General features: G+C 33.2%; 1 long non-coding RNA gene across 1 annotated transcript; it reads right to left on the bottom strand.

Moving 5' to 3' along the window:
• Nucleotides 1-2,388: 2,388 nt before the first annotated feature.
• On the bottom strand, nucleotides 2,389-2,851 carry LOC131635260 (uncharacterized). The gene is made up of 2 exons (XR_009293782.1): nucleotides 2,696-2,851; nucleotides 2,389-2,595 (listed from the first exon to the last, which is right to left on the bottom strand). It is a non-coding gene; the product is annotated as an uncharacterized LOC131635260 (long non-coding RNA).
• Between the last annotated feature and the right edge of the window lie 5,212 nt (nucleotides 2,852-8,063).

The following is an 8,063-nucleotide window of genomic DNA, read 5'->3' as shown; positions in this document are numbered from 1 at the left end:
AAGAAATCGGTGGAGGTGGGGGATTTTCAACCTTTCAAATACGGTGAAGAAGATTATGTGGATATTCTCCAATTTGCAGATGACACAGTTATTATCGGAGAACCTACATGCGACAACCTTTGGAGCATGAAAGTGATTTTGAGAGGATTTGAACTTGTTTCCGGTTTGAAAATTAATTTTCACAAAAGTAATTTCTTTGGTATTAATATTGGTGAGTGGCTATCTACCTCGGCCACTTCTTTCTTATCTTGCAAAAAGGGATCATTTCCTTTTAAATTTCTTGGTATTTGGGTGGGAGAAAGAGCTAATAAGAAGAAGGTGTGGAAGGATATGGTTACTAATATAAAATCAAGATTATCAAGGTGGAAGGGGAGAAACATTTCCATTGGTGAAAGGGTGACTCTTATTGGTTTGGTGCTTAACGCAATTCCTATTTTTACCCTATCTTTTTATAAAGCAGCGAGCATGATCATCAAAGAGATTAGAGGACTTCTTAGTAACTTTTTGTGGAATGGAAATGCAAATAAAAGAAGTATACATTGGGTGAAGTGGGAGAATGTTTGCAAACCTAAGGAGAAAGGCGGGCTAGGTATTAGAGATGTTGGTGATTTAAATAGAGCTCTCCTCCTCAAATGGAAGTGGAGAATTTTGAAGGAGGACAAAGTCATTTGGAGTAGATTCCTACTCTTGAGATATCATAATCCGAAATTCAAAGTTCTAGCTTCTTGTGGGGAAGTTTTAAATTGGGATGATTCAAGTTGGTGGAGAGATATCGTTCTTAATGATTTTAAAGAAGAGGAAGGGGTTGAAGGCTTTATTGATTGTATTAATTGTGATTGTAAGAATGGAAACAACAATCTTTTTTGGCATAGTTGTTGGATGGATAATCAAACTCTTCGCGATTCCTTTCCGCATTTGTTCGACCTCTCAACCAATAAACTTTGCAAGGTTAGTGATGTCATTTCTTGGAGAGAGGGTGCTTTTTCTTGGAATGTCAATGCCCTATTCGGCCTTGACGGTTTGGACATCTTGAACTTGTTTTCCTCCCACTCCGTTCAAAATGACAACATCTCGGATATAGCGCTTCAATTGAGGGAATTAAAAGAGTCTTTGGAGAACATTAATCCGACCAATTTGGAGCATGATGTTTTTCGGTGGAAACTAAATCCTACCGGTGTTTTTTCGGTTGCAAGTGTGTCTAGCTTGGTTTCTAACGCCAAAGACAATGCTTGGCCAATCAATACTATTAAGTTGTTGGAAACAATGTGGAAGACTAAGGTTCCGAAAAAAGTCCATATTTTTTCTAGGAGATTCTTTGTTGACCGACTCCCTTTGAAAGACCTTTTGCTTCATAGAGGGGTGTCTAATCTCGATTCTCTTGATTGTGTCTTTTGCTCCAATCATCCGGAATCTTCGGAACACCTCTTCTTTCATTGCAATGTTTCGAAAGCGGTTTGAGAGAAAATTTTCAATTGGTTGGGAAACGATTTGAAGTTCAACTTGGAAGAGTTCAAAAGCTTCGGTTGCATTCAACAAAAGGTGAAGAAACACAACATTAGAGCTAAATTTAATTCAATTTGGTTAGCTTTAATTTGGTGTATTTGGTTGATGAGGAATGCCATTATCTTTGAGAATGTAACGTTTAGTTTTGAAACGGTAATCTCCAACATTTTGTTTTTTTCTTGGAGATGGTTGGGTAGTAGTAGTTCTACTTCTAGAACCCCTTTTTATGATTGGTATAAATTACCTTTAAACTGTTTCAACTCTTTATAGAGTTCTTGTTGTAAGGGTTGCATCCCTAGTGCGATTTCTTATATAATTGCTTATTAAAAAAAGATATATTTTTTTTTGACTTTATCCACTAAGAACCTTTGTTGACTTTATCATTAATGACCCAAAATAAAGGAATCTTAAAATTACAAAGACGTAATCTTATTTTTTTTTACATAATTGTTTTGAAATTCACCCCAAACGACAAGGAAGAAAATGATATTTAACCTAATATTTAATCCTCTTGTTTGGCCTTTCAACTTCTTGCTTTGTACTCTTGCCATTTAGTGTCTCCCTTTTTTATATATAGTTTTATTTACTTTTAAAAAGATACCATATATTGGTAGGTGGAAGATTTGTGATAAATTATAGAGTATAATTAAAAATGCAATGCAAGCTAGTTTTGTTACTTTTGTGTCTTACCATTAGTCGTTGGGGTCTCAATCTCAACATGCTTTCATCTATTCTAAAAGTTTCTCTCTTTTTTCTTACTTTAAAATAGTAATAGCTGATTTCTTTTTTCCAATAATAATTTAGCATCTTTAAATATACAATAGTATTGGTTCTTTTTTATATTGCACATATTATTCCTATATTTAACATAAAAAATAAAATAAATATATAAATACTTAACACGATCATTTTCATTTATTTTTTTTATATAGATAATTCTAATTAAACAGTATAATTGTCGTTGTGAAAAAAAAAAAGAGCAAGTAAACTATACGCAGAAACAATGACCCATGTAGCATGTTGCGTTATTAGGAGAATGGCACCAATCATTTGGATAACAATCAGAATTCAATTTGCACCATTCAAAAAAAGCTGATATGTTAAACAAGAAAAAAAAAAAAGAGTTATTGAAATTGAATAAAAAAATTGTGTATAAGATAAAAAAAAAAAAATTATATGAAAACAGTCTTACCCTTGACTTCATTTACAATAGCAAATAGAAAAAGAAAGAGGATCATAGCATAGAGGGAATTGAGAGTTTTAGCCATGTTTTTTCAAATTTGCATAATACAAATAGAGATTTGTTTGATCATTTTATAATGTAAAAACTCATGCTATGCCTACATCAATTACGGTAAATAAATAAAATAAAATAGTTTTGATACCTAGAGAATTTCAAGAAACACTTTTATATAGTATTATTGAAACATTATTTAAAAAAAGTGCTTGAATTTAATTGAATGATTAACTTTATTTAAAGACAATTTATTTAAAAGAATAAAATAAAATTTAACCCAAAAAAGAATTTAAATTAAAACTTAAATAAAATCATTAATAATTAGATTTTATTTATTTTTTGACCGAATTTTAAATTACCAAATCACTTTTTATAAAAAATCATATGATTGACAGACTTTTTTAAATGTCTCTTTTAAGTATATTAATGTATCTGTTTGTCTCTTTAGTTCATTTAAGTTTATTCTAACATAAGATTATTGCCCTAGTAAGCTCCATGCATTATTCTTCCTTCCAACTTTTCATTATTATATTTTTTTCATTTTATCCTTTCATGAAAGGATAATAAATATGCATTTCTTATATAAAAAAAATTAAAATGAATTGCGTTTCGTAGATTCACTACATTTCTTAAGAAATATGAATCAAATTCTATATGAACTATTCAATATTGATTGACAATAATAATTGTATTTTCAGGGGACATGGCAAATACTTTTGTACGATTATTGGCATCAATGTCATAACAACATATTGTTTTTATAAACATATAGTAATAGTATTGTATATTGATTGTTATTTAATATTATTGGACGTTTGTCACATATTTTTTTAAACTTTTTTTAATGAAACTTTAAAATTAGGGACTAAAGCAAAAAGAAAATTAACAATTAGAGATTTTATCTAAAATATATTTAGAAACTAAAATAAAAAATACGTTAACTTACAGAGATCAAAAAAACTATTTAAACTTAAAATATTTTTACTTTTGACAACTTCTGTTGTGGAGTCTCTTTATAAGTTGGTGGTTAAAGTTTTGAGAGACAAGAAGGTGATGGACAAGCTAATTCCCATAATTAATCAATTTTTTTAGAAGTTGTTGCTTGACGTTGTGGTGGATCTGAATTAGCTGATTGATTTGGCAAAAAAAAAAAAAAGTAAAAATGTTTGCCTTATCTATAAGGTTGACTTTGAAAAAACATATGATTTAGTGAGTGGGAGCTTTCTGGACTTTATGCTCATCAGATTTGAGTTGAATGTTAAATTGAGATGTTGGATGTGTGCTGGTATGTTTGTCAAGAATCTTCTAGTGTTGCTTAATGTTTGCCCCTGTTAAATTCTAATTCATAGGGTCGAATAATGTGTCTGTCGAACTAGATTTGATTTGATTTAGTTACACACAGATTTGATTAGATTTGATTTAGCTCCAAAATAGGTATTATGGGCTTTTGGCTTAGAGAGCAAGCTAACCTAAATCTATAAATAGAGGGAGTAACCCGTATTTTAGTAATCAAGTTGTATTCACAAAATTTGCAGATGCAAGTGAATAAGAAGTTTTCCACAGTTTGTGGGCAGAGAGAAACTCTGCAGAAAAGCATTATCTTTCTTTCTTTCATATTTTTTCATTGTTATTGTGTGGTAGTAAAAATCTTGTTCATCAAGATTGATATAAAATCATCATAGATATTGGTGGATTTCCAGCATCTGGTATCAAGAGCTCCGATTGATCGGTTCAAGGGAAGAAGATGAAAATTACGATGGAGGTGAATTATGGGAATGGAAATTATCCAGCAAGTCTAATAATTTTGAAAGTAGATAACTATGAGAATTGGTGCAAATAGATGAAGGTCTTATTCCCGTGTCAAGGTCTTTAGGATCTTGTAACAGATATGATGGAGTAGAACCGCTTGGAGAATACACTTCAGAAAAGAAAAGAATGAACACGTAGAATCAAAGAATAAGAGTTATAAAGCACTCTTCATAATTCATCAATGTCTGAGTCCAGACAACCTCGAGGTTACAAACTCACAAAAGATTGTATGAATTGCTTCAGATGGAAGATTACAAAAGCATAATTGATTTCTTCATTAGGGTTACGAAACTAGTGAATCAAATCAAGATATGTGGAGAAGCGTTAACAACAAGAGTTATTGTTTTAAAGATCTTGATATCTTTGGCCCCTAAGTTCTACCACGTGGTGGTAGCCATAGAAGAATCGAAGGATTTGTCGAAGTTGACAAAAGAAGAGATTCAAGGGACGCTTGAATCTCATGAACAACGAATGATTGAAAGAGCTACATGCAAGTCGAAGAGTGATGTGGCTTTGCAGGCTGAGTCAGCAATCGAAAAGAAAGGAAAAGGAAGTTGGAATGGAAATAAAGGTAGAGGTGGCGACAATAATTCATTGATCACCGATGCACATTTCGTATGAACCATAAGTCTTGCCACGTCCATCCTCGTATGATTACTAGTGTTTTCGTTGCAACAGATAAGGTAGCCAAGGGTTGAAGAGAGGAACTCGAAGAATCTAGGATTCCACACTTGACATGGAATCCCATAGAATCTTAACCAAGTGACTCTCACAAGATCCACATCAATCGCACGCCATTTCCTCACCTCTTTAAACCATTGATTAAGCCAGTCTGATCCTTCTCCTGTAAGGGCTTCAAGTTCACCAGGTTCTATATCTTCAAGTAAGCACATGTAATCCCCCAAAAGAGTAACTTTGACAGAAAAGAAACCCTCATAGTGGAATTTTTTTTGCATGATGTAAGTGAGTCTTGGGTTCTCCTTTATGCCCACGCAAGCCTTCTCGAATGTGGTTAACTCGTCATCCCTTTCCTGAAAATTTAAGTGTATCATAACGGATTCGAGAATCATGAAAAAGAGTCATGGTCACCATTGCCATGAAGTTTTGTAACCTCCGTATAAGACAACCCTCCAGCACCCTTTGTGCGGTCACCCCTCGAACCAATACCAAAAAAACGATTTTTGTTTTTGTAAACTAAGAGAACATTCTTCAATCTCTCTCTAATAGTCATCCCAACATCCTTATTCTCCTAAAACCTAACTTATTTTCCCATCACATCATTCCTCTTCGGATGCAGATCACCCCTATGAAACTTAGGCACATTAGCAAAGAGCTTACTACTATCGATAAATAGATTATCAAGCTCGTTTTCCATGATTCTCGCGTCCCTAACATCGAAAAAACGAACAAAACTGAATTTCTTTCCTCTTTTATCCCTCCTAGGAAGAATTCATCAATATCTCCTAGAGTTGCAAAGTGAGATTAGAGATCTTTTTCCCTCAGACCTTCGTGAAACTCAGTGAAGAAAAAGGAGGTTGTGTGACGAACACCCTTGACATCTTCCTTCTTTTTAGCTTCTAATATACCTTCAAGAAACCTTCTGTTGTTCTTGTGAGAAACCCTTTTCCAAGCTTCACGAGCCTTACCTGTAGATGAATGAGCCATTTGTAACAGTGAAGAGAAAACATAGAGAGAGGTTAGACTTTCGCTCTCATTCATTCCAAATGAAACACTCACCAACCACTACAAATATAACAACATAGAAGTTCTTAGGTATTGCAGAGGACATGGTTACATTGCGGAAACAATGACTAAAGAATGCCTTATATATGTGAATGCGTTAATCCCTTCATTTATTTCTATAAATTTACATTTTTTTATATTTATGAGATATTTAAAATTTGATTAATATATATAATCAAGATTTTATAGAAATAGTAGACAAATAGACAATAAGTTGCGCCGCTATCCCTTTTTGGATGAAAAATTCAATTCTCTTAAAAACTACATCATCGTCCTAAGAGAAACAACATTATTATTCATGGGACTTTACACTATTTGTAAAATATCTAGTGTTTCTGGTGCTATAAAACAAAAAGTTTCAAAGACAAATGGTATGAAAGCATGTTGATTGTCATAACACGTTTTCTCATGTTAGGCCACTATACTTGAAGTGGCTTTGAGAGCTATGTGTGCCATACTAAAACCTCCAGTCATCAGTCTCACAAGTTGGGAAACCTTAATCAAGCCTGCACATACATGTTTCTCTCCTACCCACACATACACAAGAACATATGTTAGCCTATGTGTCGATCTTCCCTCATGTGCGTCACATATACCCCGACACGCCTCTTTCTTCACTAATTGTTGGCACGTCTAAATATATCAAATAAGACATCACTAACATAGTCATGTTGGTATAAATCTTTTAATAATTTCCATATTTTCCACCTCCTATTCTTATACAAATTTTTGTTGAGTTTAGAGCAAGGTTTTAATACATTTTTCATGTTAAGAGTTGCAATTATAATGTTGATTATTGAAGAAACTAATAACTACAAATAAGAAATTTGAACCTCAAAATAGATTAGAAACTACAATCTCCATTGTTTATAAATAAATTAAGATATGGAAAATCACTAAGAGACCACTATGAAAACGTGCAAATGAGATGCCATTTGAGTCTTTGTTGTGTTATTGATATTATACTTAAGGCAAAATATCCTTTTTGGCCCCGTATGTTAACACCAGGGTTCATTTTGGTCCCTTAACTTCAAAAAGTTTCATATTGGTCCCTTAACTCTTCAAAAGGTGCCATATTAGTCCTTTTTGTCATATTAGCGACGGAAAAACTCAAAAATTGGTCGCTAAATCAGTCGCTAATATGATAAAAAGGACTAAAATGACACCTTTTGGAGAGTTAAGGGACCAATATGGAACTTTTTAAACTTAAGGGACCAAAGTGAACCATGAGGTTAACATACAGGACCAAAAAGAGTATTTTGCCTATACTTAATCTATGAGTTCACTTTTGACATGTTGTAACTTTGGATCCGCAATCCATATATCCTTGGACTAGAGTTTGTCTATCTTAAAGAGATGTTTCATGAGATCTACTTTATTGACCATGGGAAAGGTGGGTGTTTTAAAGGGGGTAAGGTGTGGAATATTCAATGGAAGAGGTCTCTTTTTGTTTGAGAGTTTGAGTTAGTTGTAAATCTTTTCAAATAGTGCGAGGGGTTTTCCTTTCGCACAAAAGTGATTAATAGGATTGGGATGGTGGGAAAGAAAGGCGAGTACTCAATTGCTTTTACTTCTTGTTTTCTCCTTCATACTAAGTTTGGTTTTAGTCTTCATTTGAATAGAATGCATTGGATCTTGTCTTGTCTCTAGTTTAGCTGAGCTCTGTCCAAGATTGTAGTCTTGTTTTGTCAACTTCTCCTTGATAAGTTTTTTAGAGAGAACATGTTTAAGGGTGATGTTCTTTTGGACCCAGTTGGGATGTCATATGGCC

The sequence above is a fragment of the Vicia villosa genome, unplaced genomic scaffold (assembly GCF_029867415.1).
Source record: "Vicia villosa cultivar HV-30 ecotype Madison, WI unplaced genomic scaffold, Vvil1.0 ctg.001461F_1_1, whole genome shotgun sequence".
NCBI lineage: Eukaryota > Viridiplantae > Streptophyta > Magnoliopsida > Fabales > Fabaceae > Vicia > Vicia villosa.
Note: the sequence above shows the minus strand (reverse complement) of the source record. Positions and strands in the feature narration are given on the sequence as shown.